The 27570-nt window shown below is 33.9% G+C and overlaps 1 protein-coding gene and 1 long non-coding RNA gene across 2 annotated transcripts in view; one reads left to right on the top strand and one right to left on the bottom strand.

Moving 5' to 3' along the window:
* SNTG1 (syntrophin gamma 1) overlaps window positions 1-27570 on the bottom strand; it is an 895276-nt gene that overhangs the window by 287036 nt on the left and 580670 nt on the right. The gene's annotated exons all lie outside the window — the stretch shown is intronic.
* On the top strand, window positions 366-27570 carry LOC116276442. The gene is made up of 3 exons (XR_004186009.1): window positions 366-1012; window positions 20589-20671; window positions 27144-27570. It is a non-coding gene; the product is annotated as an uncharacterized LOC116276442 (long non-coding RNA).

The following is a 27570-nucleotide window of genomic DNA, read 5'->3' as shown; positions in this document are numbered from 1 at the left end:
GTTTATTAACTGTTTTTTCACTGATTATTCTTGTCTTCTTATTTTACATGACAGTTTAAAATCAAAAATATATTAATATCTTTTTCAGGTGTGTTTGGTATAAATAACTCTTCAGCTTCTTTGTTCTTTTAGTTTTTTAAACAATTTTTAAGTTTTTACAATGCTTATATTTTTAGATATGATTTTTGGAGGCATTGAAATTATTTTAACTGGAAGAACTGGACTTACTTATTCTATAATTTAAAAAATGTTGAGAGTCATTGATAATAACAGACTTCAACATTATATAACAACCGATGCTATTGATAATAACAGGTTTGCAGGGAAAAGAAAATATTAAGTAGAAGATGTAATGCCAATTTTTTTTTTTGCAAGAGGATTAGAGTGAATTGGGTCAATTTGATTTAATCTGAATTAGTACTCTGGTCAACATTGGCAGAATCAGATTTTTATGCTTTTAGAATAATTTTCTCTTATATCTTAGCCTATTTTATCTTGCATAATGGATGCTCCAAAGCTTATTCAATTTATTGGTGCATAATAGATGTTCAACAATTATTAATATTTACTAATAAATACAGTGTCCTGAACATTATATCTGTCTTTCTGTGGACTTCATGATTCGTCATATTGCCTAATATAGACTATAAATTCAAGAAGATCTCAATAAGTATGAATGGAAGATGCACATTGTATATAAACAGGGGATCACAAATTGTGACAAGAGGATGCACATTAATGACTCTTACTGCAATGATAAATAATTACCTCCCTCTATCTTTTATAAAATGCTTCTGACCACTAGGGAAAAATGGAAGGTGGAAAAAACAACCAATAATTTAAAGGCTTTGCCATCATATAAAATGATAAACGTAATGATAGTTTTATTCTTTTTATTCTTTTTTTTAGGTTCAGGTTCTTCGGAATGCTGGAGAAGAAGTGACTCTAACAGTGTCATTTTTAAAAAGAGCACCTGCTTTCCTCAAACTCCCATTGAATGAAGATTGTGCATGTAAGCATTTAGAAAGAATAGATAAAAGTGCTCACATCATTATAGCTACATAATTATTATTTTGACAATAATTGGTGATTTCTTCTTAAAGTTGAAATTTTTTCGTGACTGTAAATATCTTTATGTTACAAAGTGTTCTACTAACCCTTATGAAAAGGAAACAGATTTTTTTTCTTCAAGTATAGAATCACCACATTATAGTTTTTTTTTTTCTAACCTACAATTGGAGAAGTATTACTTGTTTTAAAAATAAGCATCATATCAAATATCATGTATGCATTATGCATATCTATTAAATTTCATCAGAATACTTGGTGAATGTATTTTCTCTAACTAAAAATTACTATTAAGCAAGAATGTGTGCTTAAGTTAATCTGATGAGAGAATATAAGAAAAGCGTTTGCCTTTGTGGGAATGTACTAATTTACATAGAACTACTTAAAAAGTTATTTGTCAACTTTATTTTCTGGATGCATTTTCTAAAATGAAATGTATATTATCTAATACTTTTGCTGAAAAATTGAAGAATAATATATTTTTCACTGAGACATAATTTGTATGCAATAAAATGCAAATATCTTGCACAATCGGAGCAGTTCTGAAAAGGCACACATTTGCTTAATCCACTTCCTGCAATCATAAAACTGTTCCCAGTAAATAACAGCCCAGAAATGACTACTCACTTACACTCTCTTCTTCACACATTATTTCACTTCTTCTAGAACTTTATAGAATGGAATTCTACTTTTTTAAATTTTTTATTCTGGCTTCTTTCTTTATGAATAATTTCCTTCAGATTCACTTATGCTACATATTTCTTAGTTTATTCATTTATATTGCTGTTTATTATTCCATTGTATGAATGTATTACATTTATTAATGCATCTTTCTGTTGAAGATACCAGCACCGTTTCCAGTATTTTGCTATAATAAGCTGCTGGACACATTACTTATATTTTAAGTTCAGAGGTACAAGTGCACGGTTGTTACATAGGTAAACTTGTGTCATGGGGGTTCATTGTACACAAACCAGTTATTAAGCTTAGTGACCATTAGTTACTTATCCTGATCTTGTCCCTCCTCCAACCCTACATCCCACCGAAAGGCCACAGTGTGTGTGGTTCCCCTCTATTTGTCTATGTGTTCTCATCATATTGCTCTCACTTATAAGTGAGAATGTGAAGTATTTGATTTTCTGTTCCTGTGTTAGTTTGCTAAGGATAATGGCCTCCAGCTCCATCCATTCATGTCCCTGCAGTGGACATGATCTCATTCTTTTATTATGGTGGCATAGTATTTCATGGTGTATATGTACATTTTTGTTATCCATTATATCACTGAAGGGCATTTAGGTTGATTCCATGTCTTTACTATTGTGAATAGTGCTGCAATGAACGTACGCATGCATGTGTCTTTATAATAGAATGATTTATATATTTCGAGTATATACCATTTGACCCAGCAATCCCATCACTGGAAGCTTCTTGTATAAGGGTTTTGGCAGTTTTATAATTTTATTTTAGTACAATAAATACCTAAGAATGGAATTGCTGAGTGACTATATAGATGTATAATTAACTTGTTAATAAATTGCCAAATTTAGAGGGGTGCAGCGGCCCATGTCTGTAATCCCAACATTTTGAGAAGCCGAGGCTGGAAGATCATCTAAGCTCAGGAGCTCAAGACCAACCTGAACAACATGTTAAAATGCCGTCTCTACCAAAAAATAAAATAAAATAAAATAAAAATAAAATAAAATTCACCAGGCATGGTGGCATGTGCCCGTGGTTCCAGCTACTTGGGAGGCTGAGGTGGGAGGATGGTTTGAGCCTGGTAGGCTGAGGATGCAGTGAACTGAGATCATGCCACTGTACTCCAGCCTGGGTGACAGAGTGAGACCCGGTTTCAAAAATAAATAAATAAATATAAATAAATTGCGAAATTTATTTCCAAAGCGAGCATATTTTTTATTGTGGGAAATAACACATAACATAAAATTTACCATCTTTACCATTTTAAGTGTTCAGAAGAGTAGTCTTAAGTCTATGTATGTTAGTGTGTAACATATCTCTAGAAACTTTTGATATTGCAAAATGGAAATTCTATACCCCTTAAACTATTCCCCGTTTTCCTCAGAGTCACCCCCTGGCAAACACCATTGTACTTTATGTTTATAAGAATTTGACCACTTTAGTCACCTTGTGCACTTGGAATAATCCAGTATTGTTCTTTCTGTGATTAGCTTATTTCACTTAGCATAATGTTCTTAAGACTCATCTGTGTTGTAGAATATGACAAAATTTCATTCCTATGTGAGATTGAATAACATTCCTTTGTATGCATATACCACATTTTCTTTATTCAACCTTTATTCAAACCTTGAACAGTGAGCATTTAGGTTGGTTATTCTTTGTTATTGTGAATAATGCTGCAATGAACATGAGTGTACAAATACCTTTCACAACTCTGCTTTCAGTTATTTTGGATATACACTCAGAAGTGAGATTCCTGGATCATATGATAATTCTATTTTTAGTTTTTTGAAGAATGACCATACTGTTTTCCATAGCAGCTACATCATTTTACACTCTAAGTAACAGAGGCAAAGGTTCCAATTTCTACATATCCTCACCAGCACTTCTTATTTTCTGTTTTTTACTTCGTTTTGTTTTGGTTTTGGTAGTGGCCATTCTAATGGTTGTCAGGTGATAACTCACTGTGGTTTTGATTTGAATTTCTCTGATAATCGGTAATGCTAAGCGTCTTTTCACATATTTATTGACCATTAGCATATTTTCTTTGAAGACATGTCTATTCAAGTCTTCTATCCAGTTTTAAATCTGGTTATTTATTTTGCTGTTGTTGAGTTGTAAGAATTCTTTAGATACTCTGGCTATTAACGTATTATCAGACATATGGTTTGAAAATATTTGTTCCCATTTCAAAAGTTGCTGTTTCACTCTGCTGATCATTTTATTTATTTTACAAAAATTTTAATTCTTCTGTAGTCAAGTCTATTTTTGCTTCTAATGCCTGTGTTTTTGGTGTCCTATTCAGGAAATAATTGCCAAATCCAGAGTCATAAAGAGTTTTCTCTAAGTTTTCTGCTAGGATTTTTTACAGTTCAAGTCTAATGTTTAGGAATTTAATTTGTTTTGAGTCAATTTCTACACATAATATCAGATAAGTGCCCAACATTCTTTTGCATGAGGATATCCAGTTTTTCCAATACAATTAATTGAAGAGAAGATTATTCTTTCCCTATTGTATAACCTTAACAAGTTTGTTTAAAATAATTTCATCACATATTGAGGGTTAATTTTAGGATTATTCTGTTTCATTGTTCTGTGTGTCTGAATTAATGCCAGTACCACGTTGTTTTGATTACTGCAGCTTTGTAGTATATCTTGAGTTCAGAAAGTGTAAAGCCCCACTCTGTTTTTCTTTCTCAAGAATTTTTTGACTATTCAGAATTAGTTGAGGTTCTATATGAATTTTAGGATAGATTTTCTATTTCTGCAACATAATAACATTGAGATTTTGATAAGGATTGCATTGAACCTATAGATTGCATTGCTTAGTATGGACATTTTAACATTAATTCTTCCAATACATTAGCATGGAATGTCTTTCCATTTATTTGTTTCATCTTTAATTTCTCAATGATGTTTTCTAGTTTTCAGTGTAAAGACTTTTAACTTTTTGGGTTAGATTATTCCTAATTATTCTTTTTGATGCTATTATAAATAAAATTGTTTTCCTTTTTTATTGTTAATGGATAGAAACAACTGATTTTTTATGTTGTCTATTCTGCAACTCCCTTAGACTTGTTTATTAGTTTTAACATTTTTTTGTGTGTTTAAACTTTAGAGTTCTCTACACACAAGCTCATATCTGCAAACAAAGATAATTTTACTTCTTCTTTTGAATTTGGGTGACTTTTATTTCTTAGTCTTGCCTAATTGCTTCTGGCTATAACTTTTGGTTGCATGTTGAATAGAGGACTTGAGAGTGGGCATCCTTGCCTTATTCCTAATCTTAGAGGAAAAGCTTTCAGTTTTCCATCATTCAGTCCAGGGTTAGCTGTGGGCTTTTTATATATGAATTACCTTTATTATGTTGAGATAATTTCCTTCTGTTCCTAGTTTGTAAAATGTATTATATTTTAAATTGTGAAAACGTATTGAATTTGGCAAATGCTTTTTTCTTCATCAATTGAGGTGACTATGTGGGATTTTTTTTTTCTGCCATTCTGTTACTGTGGTGTGTTAATTACATGGATAGATTTTTTTTCATGTTGAACCATCCTTGCATTTCAGGAATAAGTCACAATTGATCATGGTGTATAATCTTTTAAATTGGTAGTTGAATTCAGTTTTTTAGTATCTTTTTGAGAACTTTTGCATTCATGTTCATCAGGAGTACTGGTTTGTAGTTTAATTTTTTTGTAGTATCTTTGTCTGGTTTTCATATCTGGGTAATGTTCACCTCAAATTGGAAACTGCTTTCCCCTCATCAAATTTTTTTTAAAGAATATGAGAAGGATCAGTGCTAATTCTTCTTTAAATGCTTGGTAAAGCTCTACAGGAAAATCATCTGGTTGTGGGCTCTTCTTTTATGTGAAGAATTTATTAATGATTCAATTTCCTTACTAGTTCTATGTCTGTCTGTATTTTTTGTTTTTCCATAATTGATTGTTGGTATGTCACGTATTTCTAGAATTTTATCTATTTTTTCTAGATTATTCAGTTTGTTGGCACATAATTGTCCACATTACTCTCTAACAATCCTTTTGGTTTTTGTGGCATCAGTTGTCATGTCTACTCTTTCATTTCTAATTTTTATTTACATTTTTTTACTTTTTGGATTAGCCTAGTCAAAGTTTTGTCATTATTGTTGATCTTTTCAATAAACCAAGTATTCGCTTAGTTGATTTTCTATATTGTCTTTCCATTTTATTTATTTCTGCTCTAATCTTTGCAATTACTCTCCTTCTGCTACCTTGGGTTTAGTTTATTTCTTTTTCTAGTTTTCGAAGGGTAAAATTTGGTTGTAGATTAGAGGTTTTTAAATTATTTTGTAACGTACTGCTTTAACATACAAATGTTTACTGATAAAATTTTGTCTCTTAGTAACGCTTTTACTGTATCCTATGAGTTTGTGTATGTTGTGTTTCATTTTAATTTGTTGGATATTGTTTAAAATATTTTTAATTCCCTTGTGATTTCTTTTTTGACTCATTGTTCTTCAAAATTTCATTTCTTAATTTCCACTCATTTGTGTATTTTTCAATTCTCTCTCTGCTATTGATTTCTAGTTTAATACCATTGTATCAGGAAAGATACTTGGTATGAGTACAATCTTCTTAAATTTAGTAAGAATTGTTTTGTGACCACACATGTAAACTATTAGGGAGAATATTTTGTGTACACATAAGAAGAACGTATATTTCAGGCAAATGGTCTGGAGTGGACCTCCAGCAAAATCCATCAGACCTGCAGCATAGGGTCCCGATTGTTAAAAGGAAAACTAGCAAACAGAAATAGCATCACCATCAACAAAAATGATGTCCACAAAAAAACCCATCCAAAGGCGCCAACATCAAAGACCAAAAATAGATAAATCCACGAAGATGAGGGAAATACCAGCACACAAAGGCTGCAAATTCCAAAAATCAGAGCACCACTTCTTCTCCAAAGGGTCACAACTCTTCACCAGCAAGGGAACAAAACTGGATGGAGAATGAGTTTGACGAATTGACAGAAGTAGGCCTCAGAAGGTGGGTAATAACAAACTCCTCCAAGCTAAAGGAGCATGTCTTATCCCAATGCAAGGAAGCTAAGAACTTTGAAAAAAGGTTAGAGGAATTGCTAACTAGAATAACAAGTTTAGAGAAGAACATAAATGACCTGATGGAGCTGAAAAACACAGTATAAGAACTCCGTGAAGCACACACAAGTATCAATAGCCAAATTGATCAAATGGAAGAAAGGATATCAGAGACTGAAGATTATCGTAATGAAATAAAGTGTACAGACAAGATTAGAGAAAAAAGAGTGAAAAGGAATGAACAAAGTCTCCAAGAAATATGGAACTATGTGAAAAGACCAAATCTACATTTGAATGGTGTGCCTAAAAGTGACAGGGAGAATGGAATCAAGTTGGAATACACTCGTCAGGATATTATCCAGGAGAACTTTCCCTACATAGCAAGGCAGGTCAACATTCAAATTCAGGAAATACTAAGAACACCACAAAGACACTCCTCAAGAAGAACAATCCCAGGACACATAATCATCAGATTCAGCAAGGTTGAAATGAAGGAAAAAGTGTTAAGGGCAGCCAGAGAGAAAGGTAGTGTTACCCACAAAGGGAAGCCCATCAGACTAACAGCAGATCTCTCTGCAGAAACCCTACAAGCCCGAAGAGAATGGGAGCTAATATTCAACATTCTTAAAGAAAAGAATTTTCAACCCAGAATTACATATCCAGTTAAACTAAGCTCCATAAGTGAAGGAGAAATAAAATCCTTTACAGAAAAGCAATTGCTGAGAAATTTTGTCACCACTAAATCCACCTTACAAGACCTCCTGAAAAAAAAGTGCTAAATATGGAAAGGAAAAACTGATACCAGCCACTGCAAAACTATATCAAATTGTAAAGACCACCAATGCCATTAAGGAACTGCATCAACTAATGGCAAAATAACCAGGTAGCATCATAATGACAGGATCAAATTCACACATACCAATATTAACCTTAAATGTAAATAGGCTAAATGCCCCAATTAAAAGACACAGACTGGCAAATTGGACAAAGAGTTAAGACCCATTGGTGTGCTGTATTCAGGAGACCCATCTCATGTGCAAACACACACATAGGCTCAAATAAAGGGATGGAGGAATATTTACCAAGCAAATGGAAAGTAAAAAAATGCAGGGGTTGCAATTCTAGTCTCTGATAAAACAGACTTTAAACCAAAAAAGATCAAAAAAAGACAAAGGAGGGCATTACATAATGATAAAAGTATCAATGCAACAAGAAGAGCACCCAATATAGGAGCATCTTGATTCATAAAGCAAGTTCTTAGAGACCTACAAAGAGACTTAGACTCCCAGACAAAAATAGTGGGAGAGTTTAACACCACACTGTCAATATTAGGCAGATCAAGGGGACAGAAAATTAACAGGTATATTCAGGACTTGAACTCAGCTCTGGAGCAAGTGGATTTAATAGACGTCTTAAGAACTCTTCACCCCAAATCAACAGAATATAAATTCTTCTCAGCACCACATCACACTTATTCTAAAGTTCACCATATAATTGGAAGTGAAACACACCTCTGCAAATGCTAAAGAATGAGAATCATAAGAAACAGTCTCTAAGATCATAAGGCTATCTAATAAGAACTCAGTATTAAGAAACTCACTCAAAACCACACAACTACATGGAAAATGAACAACCTGCTCCAGAATGACTACTGGGTAAATAACAAAATTAAGGCAGAAATAAATAAGTTTTTTGAAACCAATGAGAACAAAGACAAAACCTACCAGAATGTCTGGGACACCACTAAAGCATGTTTAGAGGGGAATTTATAGCACTAATTACCTGCAAGAGAAAGTACGAAATTTCTAAAATTGACATCCTAACATAACAATCAAAAGAGCTAGAGAAGCAAGAGCAAACAAATGTAAAAGCTATCAGAAGACAAGAAATAACTATGATTAGAGCAGAACTTAAGATGATGGAGACTCAAAAAACCTTTCAAAAAATCAATGAATCCAGGGGCTATTTTTCTTTAAAAAGATTAATATAATAGACCACTATCCAGACCGATAAAGAAGAGAGAAGAATCAAGTAGACACAATAAAAAATGATAAAGGGGATATCACTACGATCCCATAGAAATATATTACTACCATCAGAGAATACTATATACACCTCTATGCAAACAAACTAGAAAATCTAGAAGAAATGGATAAATTCCTGGACACATACACCCTCCCAAGTCTAAACCAGGAGGAAGTCGAATCCCTGAATAGGCCAATAACAAGTTCTGAAGTTGAGGCAGTAATTAATAGCCTGCCAACCAAAAAAAACCCAGGACCAGATGGGTTCACAGTCAAATTCTACCAGAGGTACTAACAGGAGCTGGTACCATTCCTTCTTAAACTATTCCAAATTATAGAAAAAGAGGGACTCTGCCCTAACTCATTTTATGAGGCCAGCATCATCCTAATACCAAAACCTGGCAGAGCCACAACAAAAAAAGAAAATTTCAGGACAATATCGCTGATATACATTGAAGAGAAAATCCTCCATAAAATACTGGCAAACTGAATCCAGCAGCACATCAAAAAGCTTATCCACCACCATCAAGCCGGCTTCATTCCTGGGATGCAAGACTGGTTAAACATATGCAAATCAATAAATGTAATCCATCACATAAACAGAACCAATGGCAAAAGCCACATAATTATCTCAATAGATGTAGAAAAGGCCTTCAATAAAATTTGACACCCTTTTATGTTAAAAACTCTCAATAATCTAGTTATTGATGGAATGTATCTCAAAATAATTAGAGCTATTTATGACAAACCCACAGCCAATATCATACTGAATGGGCAAAAGCTGGAAGCATTCCCTTTGAAAACCATCACAAGACAATGATGCCCTCTCTCACCACTCCTATTCAATGTAGTATTGGAAGTTCTGGCCAGGGCAATCAGGCAAGATAAAGAAATAGAGTATATTCAAACAGGAAAAGACGAAGTCAAATTGTCTCTGTTTGCAGATGACATGATTGCATATTTAGAAAACCCTATTATCTCAGCCCTAAATCTCCTTAAGCTGATAAGCGACTTCAGCAAAGTCTCGGGATATAAAATCAATGGGCAAAAATTACAGTCATTCCTATGCACCATTAATACACAAACAGAGAGCCAAATCATAAGTGAACTCCCATTCACAATTGCTACAAAGAGAGTAAAATACCTAAGACTACAACTTACAGGGGAAGTGATTGATCTCTTCCAGGAGAACTGCAAAACACTGCTCAAGGAAATAAGAGAGGACACGAACAAATGGAAAAACATTCCATGTTCATGGATAGGAAGAATCAATAGAGTGAAAATGGCCATACTGCCCAAAGAAATTTATAGATTCAAGCTACCATTGACTTTCTTCACAGAATTAGAAAAAACTATGTTCAGTCTCATATGGAACCAAAGAAGAGCCCATAGAGCCAAGAGCATCCTAAGCAAAAGAACAATACTGGAGGCATCATGCTACCTGACTTCAAACAATGCTACAAGGCTATAGTAACAAAAATGGCATGGTACTGGTAACAAAACAGGTATATAGACCAATGGAACAGAACTGAGGCCTCAGAAATAGCCACACATCTACAACCATCTGGTCTTTGACAAACCTGACAAAAACAAGCAATGGGGAAAAGATTCCCTATTTAATAAATGGTACTGGGAAAACTGGCTAGCCATATGCAGAAAACTGAAAATGGACCTCTTCCTTAAACCTTGTACAAAAATTAACTCACGATGGATTAAAGACTTAAACATAAGATCTAAAACCAGAAAAACCCTAGAAGAAAACCTAGGCAATACCATTCAGGGCATAGGCATGGGCAAAACTTCATGACTAAAACACCAAAAGCAATGGCAACAAAAGCCAATATTGACAAAAGGGGTCTAATTAAACTAAAGAGCTTCTGCACAAAAAAGAAACTATAATCATGGTGAACAGGCAACCCACAGAATGGGAGAAAAAGACAAAGGGCTGATATCCAGAATCTATGAGGAACTTAAATTTACAAGAAACAAACAATGCCATCAAAAAGTGGGCAAAGGATATGAACAGACACTTCTCAAAAGAAGACATTTATGTGGCCAACAAACGTATGAAAAAAAGCTCATCATCACTGGTCATTAAATAAATGCAAATCAAACACAATGAGATACCATCTCATGTCAGTTAGAATGGCGATCATTTAGAAGTCAGGAAACAACAGATGCTAGGGAGGATTTGGAGAAACAGGAACGCTTTTACACTGTTGGTGCAAGTGTAAATAGTTCAACCATTGTGGAAGACAAGGTGGCAATTCCTCAAGGATCTAGAACCAGAAATACGATTTGTCCCAGCAATCCCTTTACTGGGTATATACCCAAAGGAATATAAATAATTCTACCATAAAGACATATGCATACTTCTGTTTATTGTAGCAGTATTTACAATAGCAGAGACATGCAACCAACCCAATTGCCCATCAATGATAGACTGGATAAAGAAAAGTGGCGCATATACACCATAGAATACTATGCACCCATAAAAAGGATGAGTTCTTTTCCTTTGAGGGACATGGATGAAACTGGAAACCATCACTCTCAGCAGACTAATGCAGGAACAGAAAACCAAGCACTGCATGTTCTCACTCATAAGTGGGAGTTGAACATTTGGGAACACATGGACACAGGGAGGGGAACATCACACACAAGGGCCTGATGGTGGGTGGAAGTCTAGGGGAGGGATAGCATTAGGAAAAATACCTAATGTAGATGATGGGTTGATGGGTGCAGCAAACCACCATGGCACGTGCATAGCTATGTAACAAACCTGTATTTCCTGCACATGTACCCCAGGGCTTGAAGTATAATAATAAAAAAAATACCTTTTGCTAAAACATGCTAAGAATCATCTGAACCTTAACTGAGTTGCAGCCTTTTTGTTGGTCTCTATATTGATGGAGATGCTGACTGATCAGAGTGGTGGTCGCTGAAGTTTGGAATGGCTATGATAATTCCTTGAAATAGACAACAATGAAGTATGTCACATTCATTAACTCTTCCTTTCATGAAAGATTTCTCTGTAACATGTAATAGTCTTGGGGCATTTTACCCATATTAGAACTTCCTTCAAAATTAGTCAATCTTCTTAAACTCTGCAACCATTTTATCAACTAAGTTTATGTAATATTCCACATATTTTATTGTCATTTCAACAATGTTCATAGCATCTTCACCAAGAATAGATTCCATCTCAAGAAAACACTCATGAGATTGGAACAATTCAGTCACCTCTTCAAGCTCTACTTCTGATTGTAATTCTTCAGCTATTTCCTTCACATCTACACTTACTGCCTCCACTTGAGAAGTCTTGAATTCCTCAAAGTCACCAATGAGGGTTGGCATCAGTTTCTTCCAAATGCCTCTTAATATTGATATTTTGACCTACTCCCATCAATATTAATCATGAATATTCTTTATAGTATCAACAATGGAGAATCCTTTCTAGAAGGTTTTCAATTGACTTTGCCTAGATCCATCAGAGTAATCCCCATCGACAGCAGCTATCCTTTTATTAAAAATATTTATTAAATAATATGATATGAAACTTTGAAATTCCTTTTTGATCCACGGACTGCAGAATGGATTTTGTGTTAGCAGGCATGAGAACTACATTAATTTTGTCCATCTTCATCAATACTCTTGGGTGACCAGGTGCATTGTCAATAAGCAGTAATTATTGGAAAGGAATGTGTTTTGATGTGTGTTTCAGGGTGTGTGTGTGTGTGTGTGTGTGTTTGTGTGTTTGTGTGTTTCTGAGCAGTAGGTCTCAACAGTGGACTTAAATATTCAGTAAACCTTGCTATAAACAGATACACTGCCATCTAGGCCTTGTTGTTCCATTTCTAGAGCACAGGCAGAGTAGATTTAACATAATTATTAAGGGACCTATCCGTGCCCTAGGATTTCAGAACAGTAAATAAAAATGGAATTCAACTGATAGCAGCTGCATTAGACCCTAACAAGAGAGTTCGCTGAAGTTTGGAAGGCAGACATTGACTTCTTTTTATTTTTTTTGAGACAGAGTCTCATTCTGTCACCCAGGCTGGAGTGCAGGGGTGTGATTTGCACTCACTTCAGCCTCTGCCACCAAGGTTCTATCTATTCTTCTGCCTCAGACTCCCAAGTAGCTGGAAATACAGGTACGCACAGTTTATTTTTGTATTTTTAGGAGAGTCGGGATTTCAATGTGTTGGCCAGGATGGTCTTGATCTCCTGACCTTGTGATCTGCCTGTCTCAGCCTCCCAAAGTGCTGGGATTATAGGTGTGAGCCACCGTGCCTGGCGTGACTTCCTTCTACCTAAGAAAGTCTTAGATGTCATCTTCTTCTAATATGAGGCTCTTTAATGGATACATCAAAAATCTGTTTTTTAGTGAAGATGCATTCAGCATTGATCCCAGCCCTAGTTACAGCTTCTAAAGCTCCTGCAAGAGCACTTGTTTCTTCATCTTGTAATTTTATATATGGTGACAGTGTCTTTTCTTGAGTCCCATAAAGCAACATTTGCTATCTTCAAACTTTCGTTTCTGTACTTTCTTCACCTCTCAGCCTTTATAGAATTGAAGAGAGTTAGTATCTTGCTCTGTATTAAGATTTAGCTTAAGGGAATGCTGTGGCTGGATTGATCTACCCAGGCCACTAAAACTTTCTCCTTATCAGTAATAAGAGTGTTTTGCTTCAACATATACGTGTTCACTGGTGTAGCACTTTTACCTTCCTTCAAACACTTTCCCTTTGCATTCACAACTTGGCGAACTGGCAGAAGTTTGTTTTTTGGCTTATCTTGGCTTTCAATATGCCTTCTTCACTAGGCTATTCTTTTTTAGCTTGTGATTTGAAGTGAGAGATTTGCAACTCTTTCTTTTACTTGAGCACTTAGAGGCCATTGTAGGGTTATTCATTGTTCTAATTTCAATATTATTGTATCTTAGGGAATATGGAGGCCCAAGGAGAGGGAGAGAGATGGGGAACAGATGGTGAGTTGAGCTGTCAGAACACATACAACATTTATTCATTAAGTTCCTTGCCTTACGTGGCATGGTTTGTGAAGCTCCAAAAGAATTACAATAGAAATGTAAATGATGACTGATCACAGATCACTATACCACGTAAAATAATAATGAAAAATTTGAAATACTGTGAGAATTACCAAAATGTGATACAGAGACATAAAGTGACCACAAACTATTATAAAAACAGCATATAGATCTGCTGGATGCAGGGTTGACATAAACCTTCAATTTATAAAAAATCTGTGAAGCAAAATCAAGCAAAATGTAATAAAATGAGGTATGTCTGTACTTGGATATTGGTTTTTAAATCCATTTAACCACTTTATGTCTGTGGTTTTGGAAGTTTATTCCACTTATGTTTAAATAATTGCTGATAAGGATGCACTTACTACTGTCATTTTGTTGTGTTCTGTATATCTTATAGTAACATTGTCTCTCTTTTCCTCTGTAGCTACTTTCATTTGTTTCCTTGTTTTTTGTAGTTCCATGCTTTGATCCTTTTATCAATTTCTTTTCTGTATCCTTTATAGGTATTTCTGTGACTTTTATTAGTATTGCATAGAACAAACTATAACAATTTATTTTAAATGGATAATAACTTAATAACAGTATAAAGATCTTACTCCTTTACATCCCCTCCCCACCTTCTATACCATATACTGGTTTCACGTTAGTGTCTCTGTTGGGGAATGAAATACAGAGATTTCTATCCCACAATTTTGCTGTTATTAATTCCCTTTTACCTATTTTTAATGGACAAATATACTTGTTAAATTATTATTTTCTGTTAAAAATAAGTCACCTAGGCAAGAAATAATTGTAAGTTAATACACTTTATTAAATACTATTAACCGTTTTTAAATAAGTGAATTTAAACTGATAGCTCCATGTCAATCACATACACTACCTTATAATTACAACTTGTTATATTTTAGATCACTTAACCCGCTTGTATAGGTATAGTTGTGCCACAGATTCCACATCTGTGAATTTAGCCTACCGCAAATCAAAATTATTAATTAAAATACTACACGACAATAAAAATAATACAAATAAACAGTACAGTATAACAACTACATACATATCATTTGCATTGCATTTGGTATTATATGCAGTCTAGAAATGATTTAAAATATACTGAAGGATGTGCATAGGCTATATGCAAATACTACATCACTTTATATAAGGGACTAGAGCAGATGTGAATTTTGGTATGTGCAGGGTGTCCTGGAATCAATCTCCCTGGGAGGAATGACTGTATAGTTATTTTTCACAGTTTTGTCATTTAAATTCTGTACCACAATAAAAATTACTATGAACACACCTTCATTATTCTGTATTTGTCTACATCTAGCTTTACCAGAGGATATTATTTTTTATATGCATTTCTGTTTCTGTCTAGTGTTCTTTTATTTCAACTTGAAGAATTCTCTTTAGCATTTTTTGTAAAAGAGTTCTAGTGGTGATGAAGTCCCATGGTTTTTGTTTATTTAGGAAGATCTTTATTTCTCCTTCACATTTATTAACAGGTTTGCTGGGTATAGTATTCTAGATTGGCTGATTTTATTTTTCTTTCAGCACTTTGAATATATCATCCCACCCCTATCTCCCTATAATGTTTCTGCTGAGAAATGTGTTGATCTATGAGATCTTCCTTTTACCTGCAAAAGTGCATTTTTTTTCTTGCAGCTTTCAAGATTATCTGTTTTATCTGTTACTTTTGACAGTTTGATAATAGTGGGTTTCAGGGTGAGTCTTTTTAGGTTCATCCTAGTTGGAGATCTTCAAGTTTCTTGTATTGAATGTTCATTTCCTTCCTCAGATTTGGGACACTTTTGAAAATTGTTTATTTGAATAAGCTCTTTGCCCATCTCCTTCTTTTTTTCGGACTTCTATAAAGTGTATATTGGTCTGCTTGATGGTGTCATATAAATCTGTTAGCATTTTTTCACTTTTCCTAATTCTAATTTCTTTTTATTCCTCAAACGTCATGCCTTTGAATTCATTTACTCCTTCTTCTGCTTGATAAAATCTGCTGTTGATATTCTCTAGTGAATATTGTACTTCATTATTGTATTCTTCAGCTTCAGAATTTCTGTTTTTTTTTTTAATCTTTTCCATAGTTTTTGATATTTTCAGTTTGTTCATGCATAATTTTTCTAATTTTATGTAGCTATCTGTGTTTTTGCTTTTAGCAAATTGAGCTTCTTTAAGATGATTATTTTGTGTTTTTAAAGACAATTTATAGACCATAGTTTCCAGTTGGTTTCTGGTGGTTTCTTTTGTTTCTCTGTTGCTTCATATGTCTGTGCTATTATTTTTTTCTGGGATTTGTGAATTTGAAAAAATCAGCCATGTCTCTTAGACTTTTTCTAACTGATTTCACACAGGAAAAGAACTTCACCAATCAGCCTGGGTAAAGTGTCTCCCAAACATTTTTAGGGGATTCATCTTCTCTGGGCATGTAAAATCCCAATAGAGAGGTTTATTGGTTTCTTTTTCCCAACCTTATAATTACTATTTCCTTTGCTCTCTGGCTGCAGAACTGCAGGTTCTCTAGTATTGCAGTGAGCCCCTGAACTCTTCTGTGTTCTCTGAGCCTCAGGCATCCAGAGTATGCTATTTCTATCAGTGCACCCAGTCAGTGACATAGAAACCAGACCCTTGTGCACTCCCCAAAAAACCAGAACATTGGATGGGCATTTTTTGCTTTTCTTCCACTCTAGAGAGTGACTGCAAGTTTGACATTTACTTCTGATCACACCAAGTTGTTCTGACTTAGTGGATGGGCTGTCATGGGTGAAACAAAATGGCCTTTTTACCCATTTTTAATGTGGCTGTTCTTGGCTTTGACCTTAGCTGTGTTACTGTGACTTATTAACTAGTTTCTCGAGTACTCTTTAAAGCTTTTTGAACTATATATTGTTGCAAAGTTGGTATCTCTATGGGAAGCAAGGTCTGGGGTTTCTATTCCACCATCTTTCTGAACTACACCAAAGTTAGCATATATATATATATATATGTATGTGTGTGTGTGTGTGTGTGTGTGTGTGTGTGTGTGTATACACACATATATGTGTGTGTATATATATATACATATGTATGTATACATATTTTGACATGGAGTCTCGCCCTGTCACCAGGCTCACTGCAACCTCCACCTCCTGGGTTCAAGCGATTCGCCTGCTCAGCAACCCGAGTAGCTGGGACCACAGGTGTTCACCACCACACTCAGCTAATTTTTGTATTTTTAGTAGACACTGGGTTTCACCGTGTTGGCTAGGATGGTCTCTATCTCCTGTACTTGTGATCTGCCCGCCTCATCCTCTCAAAGTGCTAGGATTACAGGTGTGAGCCACCGTGCCCGGCGCAAAGTCAGCATATTTTTAAACAACTCCCACTGTCCTCCCCAGCAATGTATACAAGCACTGGTTGCCCTACATTCTTTCCAATATTTGATGCTCAAATATTTTTTTTCCAGTCATTCTATTGAGTGCACAGTGAAATCTTATTGTAGTTTTAATTTATATTTTCCTGATGACTAATAATAATTATTTCCATATTGTGTGATTATTGGCCATTTGCATATCTTATTTTGGGAAGCTTCTGTTCAAAGCTTTTCCCTGTTTTTCTATTGGTATGTTCTTTTTACTATTACAGTGCATGAGTTTTTAAAAATATTGTCTATATAAGCCTTTTGCCAGTGATATAAATTACAAAGATTTTCTCTTAGTCTTTGTATAACTACATTTTTCACTTGAGGTTGTCTTTGTTAACAGAAGCTTTATTTACTTTTATTGTTTTCGTATCCTCCCTAAGACATACTTGCCTACCCCAAGGTTGCAAAGATATTTTTTCTTATTTTCCTCTAGAGGGTTTGTTGCTTTAGCTTTTATGTTTACATTTATAATGTATCTTATATTTTTGTGCATCTTAGATAAGAATCAATTGTGTGTGTGTATTTGATATATGTATACATATGATTATTATTTGATCATACATGTTTGGATCTATTTTGGGATACTTTGTTATTTCTACTAATTTACATGTCTATTTTTTAAATGAAAATCACATTGTTTATTATTGTAACATATTCTAAAGTGACCTAGAATAGCTTCTTCAACTTTACAATTTGTAAAGACTGTTTGGCTATTCTACATCTATTGTATTGCTGCATATATTTTAGAAATAACATGCCACTTTGTATAAAAAGTGTATTGGAATTTTGAATGGAACTAAATTAAATTTATAAACAATTTGGAAATTAACCCCTTAATAACTTTAAGTCTTAGTCGATGAACATGATATACCTTTTCATTTTTTTTTCTCAGCAATATATTAGTCTTTTTAATTTGGAATTATTGCATATCTTTCATTACATTTACTTATATGCATTTTATGTTTTAATTTTATTGTAAATAATATTTTAAAATTTCATTGTCCATTTGTTTATTGCCAGCACATAAAATGTAATTTAACTTCATATATTAACATATTGCACAATAGCATAATTTTATTATTAATTCTAGAAAGACTTTTCTGCATTCTTAATGTTTTCCTACATATACAATTGTGTTATCTGCAAATAAGGTTTTGCTTTTTCCTTTCCAATCTACATTTCTTTAATTCTTTTGACTTTCCTGTTGCAGTGGCTAAGACCTCCATTTTATTTTGAACAACACGTTAACAGTAGACATCCCTTTCTTTCTCTTGATGTTAGCAAGGAATAATCCAGTTTTTTTTTTTCTCTCATTAATTAGGGTATTGGATATAAGTTTTTAAAGATGTTCTTTATCAGATAGAGGAGCACTTCTATTCCTAGAACTCTGAAGTTTTTAATTTGCTTTTTTCAAAAAAAATTGATGATTAATTGTCTCAAATATTTTGCTGCATACATTGAAATATTATGTATATGTTTTCGTTCTTTAGCCTTTTGATATGGTAAATGTTTAAAATGGATTTTGAATGTAAAACCAAGCTTGCATTTCTAGAATAAATACCACTTACTTGGTCATGATGTGATATATTTTTCATATAGTACTAGGTTCGGTTTGCTAATATATTGTTTACTTTTTGTGTGTGTATGTCCATGAGACTTGATAGTCTCTTTCTTCTTTTGTAAGTTTTGGTTGGATTTTTTTTTTTAATTTATTTGTTCACTCCAACTAAGTTGTCAATTTCTTTCATGAAGTTATTTATCATGTCCTCTCATTATTCCTTTTAACATCCGTTAGCTCTCAGTAATGACCCCTCCTTCATTCCTGATATTGATAACTTGTATTTTCTTACTTTTCTTTTCTAATTTTTTTTTTGCTGTGGGTTTATCTGATTTATTAGTGTCCCTAAAGATCTGATATTTGTCTTAATTAATTTTGTTTATTATTTTCTCTTTTCTATTTAATTTTTTCCCAGTTTTATTTTTATTATTTATTTTGTTTGTTTGTTTCTTTTGCTTTGGTTTAGTTTGCGCCTCCATTCTTAAGTTCTTAAGAGCATTAAGTTTACCTACCTTCCTTTTGTGTATGTATTTAAACATTTAAATTTCACTCAAATGACTGCTTAAGATTCATTCACAGAGTTTGATATGTTGTATTTTTATTTTGTTCAGTTCAAAATGTATATGCTTTAAAGTAATATGTATATACATTTGTTTTAAAGTAATACATATATACATTAAAATGTTGTAGAAGATACAAATGCAAATAAACTGCACAAGAAAAATAACTAAAATAACTAAAACATAGTGTGATATTTCTTACAGTTTAAAGGTTAGAAAAATTATATCCAGATCAGTATAGCAAGAAGGCCTATGTTTCCCTTCTTAGTTCCAGGAAAATTACAGAATGTTAGAGTAATAAAAGAGAGGAAAAATATCATTTTTTTAGCACATTGACTATTATGTAAGTACTGTTCCCTATGACATATGATGTTTGAAATCAAGTATAATATTTCAAATGTAAATTGAGAATCAATTATATTTATGGGTAATATTTATAAACATTTGTAACTTTAAAAAATATCTTTAGAAAAATCAAGTAATCAGAAGTCAGGAACTATGTATAGTAATTGTGACTCTAATACTTACTAAACTGGGAAATCTTAGAAAACGACAAATCTTTAAGGCATTACTCATCTTTAAAAAATAGATATTAGTAGGTATCTCATTAAAATCTAATATGAAGTTTTTTCATTGCAATTATACAAAATTTGATGATTTTAATGATTACTTGAATACAAACTAAGAGTACCTATAAAAACAGAGAATATGCAAACATTTTTGCATCATGGAAAATTATAGTTTCTAAGGGTAGGATTTACCAGTTGGTTGAAATACGACATTAAATAGAACTTTGTAGACAACCAAAATCTTGCATTATTGTAACTATGGTTTCTAAAAGCAAGCCACTTTAGTTAATCAAACAAAATAATACTTTTAATAAGGCTGTACATTTTCCTTAATAAAGTCTTAATGTTTCTGAAATCAAAGACAAATTTTTGTGAGTCTCTTTTAGTGCCCAGATATCTGCAGTCACTTGGCTTACTTGCAAAACTCTGGCTTTATTATAACCGAAATAAAATTGTATTGTAATATCTGATTTACTTGATATTATTGAGTATCCTTGAAAGTTTAATGGAATGCATAAGTTTAGAAAGGTATGGCATTCTCACCAGTGGAATATTATGATTTTGTCTCCTGCAGGTGCTCCAAGTGACCAGAGCAGTGGCACCTCCTCTCCTCTCTGTGACAGTGGCTTACATCTCAACTACCACCCCAATAATACAGTAAGATGACCCAGGCACAGCTCAGATTAATAAGGAGATAACACATAGTTTGTAAAAACTGCTAGTGAATCTGATTTATGTGATAGATAGGAAATCCCTGGTTGCATAATCATTTAAGTATTATGATAAACAAGAAATGGAAAATAAATAGGTCAGGGTTTTTATGCCATTTTTTCCCCTCTCAAGTCTGTACGGATTAAGTTCTTTTTAAGCAATAGATACTATTAACTTGGGGAGGTCACTGGGAATGTATAATATCATACAATCATTTTAGAACATTGCACATTACATGTGATTTCAGGTTCAAAATGCTTTGATATTAGTTTTACCACTTTTTTCTTTTGAAATTACTTAACTAAAAGTACCTATTTAATTTGCCATTTGTTAGGAATTTGTAGCCAACTTTACGCACAGTAAGCAATCACTGCAGTGAGAAAATCCGATTCACACATTATTTTAACATGCAATGAACGTTTATACATGTATTTAGTAAAAGTTAAAATTAACCTTTGTTTTGTAGATATTTAATAAAATTTTAATCTTTGTTTTCTACTTGCATTTTGAGTAAATTGATTTTAATATTTTATAAATATTTTTGAAGTTCCTTGTATTTCATCCTTCAAAACACTCACACATTCTTTAAGAAATAATTGTTTCTGGTTACAAGCACATCTAAAAATCATCTTGCATGCTTACAAACATGAAGAGAAGCAGAGGTGACCTTAAGCAGAATTTTTTCGTTCTATTCCACATATTATGGTACAGACTTCATGTAGTTTCTTCTACCGACTCGTATGATTCATACTGCATTTGAAATTTTTGTCAAAATAGTGGCATTTTAGTTCAAAGCAATCTTTTTGAACATCTTCAGTCCTGAATGGCCTTCACTGTACCTGATTTCCCCAGTATTACTCTTCAGCTGAGAACCTTAGGCCCTCAAGTTGTCGACTTTTTTCCATCATAAAAAGACATTTGCCAAGACAAAAGGTTATCTGTACAACTGTAAGGATATTTTAGGATATTTTCTAAAACCAGCCTCAGCTGGATATATTTCATGTGACCATCTTTGAAACCATTTTTTTTTTTTTTTTTTTTTTTTTTTTGCCAGAGAAGTAATTGCCACACAAAAAGGGGCATTTAAAACCACAATACAGCATGACTGGAGTGACTTAAAATTTATGAGGAAATGTACAGGTTTCCTAATGAAACACTTAGATATACAATGAAGTTTTTTACCTCTTGATTTTGTAATTGCTGTGCTCACCTTCTTCCCTCCCAATCTAGATGCCTTCGATAATTTCAATGCCCTTCTGGTGCACCTGCCCTCAGTAGCTGGAGGTGTTGGCTGTGCCCATTCACAGCTGATCCCTCTTCTCTGGATCCCCTTTGCCTGGGAGTCAGAGCTCATCTGGGTGTTGGGCACTACATGCCCTGCTTCCATCAGTCCTGAGAGGTTGCTCCTGAGAGTGACCCTACACATGTCCCTCAAACAAGAATTTCCATCTCAACTCTGATCCTAAGACAGAAACAAGAGCACACTTACTTCAGAGTGGGAGAAAGCTGTTTGGAGCTGTTTTGTTCTAGGTCTTGTCTCATACCCTTGAACTCCTGTATAATAATGAGAAGCAGAGGAGTCTGAATGGCAGGTCTAAGGGTAGAAATCATTCTGGTTTGTCTTTAACCCATTCCATTGACATATAGAAAAATGTGTACAGAATAATGTCCTTCCTTAGAAAACTACAATTACAGCAAGAAAATCACTCCAATTCCATAACATGACTGATCCCAAATAAATTCAGTTTTATAAAATTAAAAATAAAGCAACTGTTACAAATTCCTCTTACTGGAGCTATGTCTTCCCATTTCCAGAGGCACATTTTATTAACCTTTGAGCATTAGAATTGAACATTCTTTTGACATTGCTGAAGATATTTCAGTGTAAGGCAATTGAAAGTATTTATCATGATGCTATAGAGAATAATAATAAAAAATATGGAAACAAAACAAAGTATATTCAAAATAAAGACAAAAGTCTCAATACATATCAATTAAATGCATTTTTGTTGAGAACTTACTCTGTGGAAACACCCCTCCATTATACTTTGGGGAACAGTTAATTATGATTTTAACACAAGAACAGTAAGATCCAGATCTGTAGACCAAAGCATAAAATTAACTATAACATAAGCAGAAAAAAGAAGAATGAGTAGCAGCATTCTAATAACAGAGGTAAAGAGCTGTAGAGACTTTGAACATCTGACTAAAAAATTCAAAGTAAGTTGAGAGACTACAAACCAAGTGTGTGCTTTGTTGCCCACACGGGAGACTAACCTGCAATGGTAATCAGACCATGCAGGCTTGCACAGCCAGGGAGAGCACGTGCTGTTCCTTCTGTATCTTGAATAAGCTTTGATTGAGGAATGGCGAGTGGAGAACACCTCTACTCAGAGGTGTCCAAAATTTGGAGAGGTCAAAGACATGAAATAACAAGACAGTGAGCACTCGGAAGGAAGAGTGCATTGTGAGGCAAGTTTTCTTTCCGGAGAATACGTGTATATTATAGACAGTCTACTTAAAAGAAACATTTGATTCTCTGATGTGTCTTAATTCTCAGTTCTATCCTAGGCTCACAAACTGCCTTTTCAATGTCTATACCTTGATCTGAAGCAAATTTTGAGTATTTATTATTCTGGTTTTCTAAGATGTCCTTACTGTATTTTAAGGCAACATTTTAAGTCTAAGGGGAAATAAAGGATTATAATATATTAACATCATTCCACCATCCTACATAAAAATATCATCTATTCTTTCTAAGGATGCACAACATCACTAATTTTAAGGGATATGAAAGTCACTTGTTTTGCCAACCCAGACCTTGGCTCCTCAGCCCCAGCCCAGATTCACTGAACTTCTCTTTTGAAATGGAGTAGAAGGATTTGTTTTGTCCTTACCAGAAGATTCTGATTCAGATAATCAGCCAAGCAGACTGAGAAACATTTTTCTTAACTGTACACTTTTAATTAATACATCCTATGCTGCCAAATCCTTAATAAAATCTGGGTCAGCAGTTTGCCCTGTGTGCAGTTCTGTTTTGGTAAGATAGTTGTTCTTGAGTTTATAGTGTGGCATGTGTAAAATTTTGGGAAAAGAGCAAGGAAACATAAATGCTTCTTTTTCCAATCACATTATTAATATTTTAGGAAACAACGTTTTTGACATTGTAAAGTAGAGCTATTGAAAAACAGTCATGGTTCTCAAAAGCATAAAAGTAGTTGTGTTTTTAGACTATCTTTTGTGCAAAAATAAATCTGACTGCTATTCCAAAATATGATCAGAAAGTAAATTTATATTCTATTTACATAAATAAAATAAGTAAGGAGAAAAATTCTTTAAAGGATAACTTATCTTCCACTGTAAATAACAGGTCTATAATATGAAATATATCAACTCTGCTTAGTCAAATAACTGAAGAGGGACTTATTACATATTTCTTATAAACAAGAAACATAAGAAAGTGACATATTTATACCTTTGGTACATAAAGGCATCAAATCAAGATGCCACAGAAAGAATGTCAAAGGCCACATATATTTCCATACTTGCCAATCTATGAAATGGACTGCTATGGTTTGTAAAACCTACCATATTCATGTATTGGTGATTAGTCAGTCCCCAACATCTCATTATCCATGTCTTTAACAATCTTCGACATATTCTGTCCCATTTATTGATGAAACACAAAATTTGAGGGAAATTATTATTGTATTTTATGAAAGATGAGAAATTATCTTTAAATAATATACTTGAAGATATATAACTAAAATGTGAAATAATCGAGTAAAAAAATCCAAATTATTTTCCATTGTTTCACCTCTGATTATGAGTGTTGAATGTTAAATGTGCTGCAGTAGATCTGTTGGCTCTGCTATCAAAGAGCTGTTAGTCTAAGTGAATCTTGGGGGTGCCCTTTGCTGGCTGGGCAACTTGGATAGATTGTTTACTATAGAACTCAGGAATGCATGTGTGTACTGGGGTTCTGGGAAGGAGTTTCAGTCATTGCCAACATGAACCTTGCTTTGTGCAGCTGGGTGGGTCCTGGGCCACTTGCAATCCCTGTGGACATCTCTGACCTGGCCACAGAAACCTAGTTGGTTTACCCAAGCCTGCCACGCAGTATTATTGCTTCCTCATGTTCCCTCATGATGAAAAGGTGAGAAGTAATAATAAAATGCTTCTTAAGAAAACCTTCTTGGCTCACACCTGTAGTCCCAGCACTTTGGGAGGTCAAGGCAGGCAGATCACTTGAGGTCAAGAGTTCAAGACCAGCCCGGCAAACATGGTGAAACCCCGTCTATACTAAAAACACAAAAATTAGCCAGGTCTGGTTGTGGGCATCTGTAATCTCAACTACTTGGGGGGGCTGAGGCAGGAGGATCACTGGAACCCCAGTGGCAGAGGTTGCAGTGAGCTAAGAACATGCCATGTACTTCTAAGTGATAGAGTGAGACCCTGTCTCAAAAAATAAAAAATAAAAATAAAAAAACTTTCTGTTTTTCCCTTCAAATATGAACATAGTAAGAGCTTTGTTTTCAAAGATGTTGCAAGTGGTGTAAGTCAAGCACTTAGTACAGGCAAGTATTATTAAAACTACTATTAAATAGTAACAGTAATATTCCTAAAAATGTCCTCCCTAAAAGTTCCATGTTTAGAAACAATTTTGCCCATTATTTGAGCTTATTATTTTTGAGAATACATTATTTGATACTTTTTACTTACAGCTACCAAGCGATGCATCTAATTAGTTTGTTTTAGTAAATGTTAAATTACCATTAGCCTTTTAGGTATATTGAAAATAGTATGGAGCTATTTAGCTAGGCTATATTCTAAGAACTTTTTCATTTGTTGCCGTAATCTTACCAGTTGTTACCATTATTATCCCCACTTTGAAAATAAACACAGTAAGACAGAGACTGCAAAATTTGCCCCCAGGTAATGGGCTAGTCAGTTGGGAAATTGGTATTCAAATATAAGTGGTCTGATTCTGACTTGCAGCTTAAGCGCTCGCCACATTGTACTGTTGCCTAGCTGACCCCATATCATGCGCTGACCACCTATAACAGCTGACATAAAGAACTGATTCCGTGTCATGAACTGACCACGTATAACAGCTGACATGAAGATCTGACCTCACGTCACATGCTGATCATCCATAACATCTGATATGAGGCCAGGAGAAAGAATAATATGAAACCTAGGTTTGTGCCTTTGCAGTCACCAGAGAGGCATTCAAAGCAACTGGCTAGCATTGAAGGACAGGTGTCTTGGAGGCTGAGGTGCTCACTGAGTCACTAATAGGGACCCCTCCCTTAGTGATCTTAGCCAGTCCACCCTTCCAGGTATTCTAAACCACTCTACTCACTTAGTACATTTTTGTTTGCTCAATCTGAAACAATTAACATAAAAATGCTGGGCAACATACAACCTTTAGTAAAAGTAATACTATTTTTCACTGGAAGAATTGTTAAAAAAATTTAATGCCTGAGAGTAATGCTTAATAATATTTAGACTTCACAGAGTTTCAATATCTAGACTAAAATAGAATCTTCTTCCAACATTATCACTCAAAAATTAGTGAATAAAGGGAAGTCAATGTTACCAGTTTACTGGCCAAATTGAGCTTACAACCCATGTCAATTTGAATATTAATATTATTTGATGTGCTGGTGTGATGAAGAAATTTTAACATTAAAGCTGAAATAATGAAGAAACATGAATCAAGTGAAAAAGCCCAAATTTTATCAAATGTAAGTCTCCTCCATGTAGAAAGGGAAAAAAAAGCTCTAACAAAACTTAAAATATGTATAATTTTAAGCCAACAATAGTTGCCTTGATATGCAATTAAAACAACATAAGAAAGTATAAACTCTTTAAGAATATGAAGTTAGAAAAACGAGCACAGATTTCCTTGAGTAGTGTTTTGAAAGTTGTTTTATAGGAATGCTCATTCTATTCAAAAATATTTGCAAAAAACTGATAAATTAAAAACACTTATAATTGTGCTTGACACTCATAAAATACTTGCTAATTGAATGAACTACCAGTTATTTTTATTTTTTCACTTATTGGTTAATTATACTTACATTTTTTTTCCCACTTTTTCCATTCTTGAATAAATTATGTTCTGTCACACTCTTATCCTTTCCTTCCATCTCCACTCCTCATTTACAAATGTTTTCAGTAGCATTCTTAGTCTCAATAATTCCTTCCTTAACTTCTTATAGCATTCTATTAATAAATGAGTTAACCAATACAACTTTAATGTCCGTAATATGGAATTCTTCTCATGGTATTCCATAAAAGTCTTGGATCATTTAGGGGAAAAATAATATCCCCCAGATGAAAGGGGTTTGGGACACAGAAACTCAAAGCACAGAAGAAAAACATTACATTTAAATATTTGTCTTCCTTTCAGGACACATTATCATGCTCGTCGTGGCCGACATCTCCAGGCTTGAGGTGGGAGAAGCGATGGTGCGACCTCAGACTGATCCCTCTACTACACTCACGCTTCTCTCAGTATGTTCCCGGCACAGATTTGAGTCGGTGAGTCCATGTTTATGGGTTACGATTGTTCTGCTTATTAAAAAAGAGGCCTTTTAGGAAACCTTTTAAACATATCACAATATGCCTTATGATTTTAGTATGTTTTTTATAGTAGAAAGAAGAGCTTCAAAATAGCAATCTAACAAAGTTAAACACTTACTATTCTGATGACAAAACCACAAGTTAAAGCCCTGACTCTGCTATTAAACTTATTCTAATGGATTCAATGGATTCAATAGATAGTTTTGTTAAGTTTTCATATTTCCTCTTGTGTTGTTTACTTCTCAAGAATATTG

Source organism: Papio anubis, chromosome 8, assembly GCF_008728515.1.
Source record: "Papio anubis isolate 15944 chromosome 8, Panubis1.0, whole genome shotgun sequence".
In the NCBI taxonomy this organism is placed as follows: domain Eukaryota; kingdom Metazoa; phylum Chordata; class Mammalia; order Primates; family Cercopithecidae; genus Papio; species Papio anubis.
This window is presented reverse-complemented; position numbering and strand designations above follow the sequence as displayed.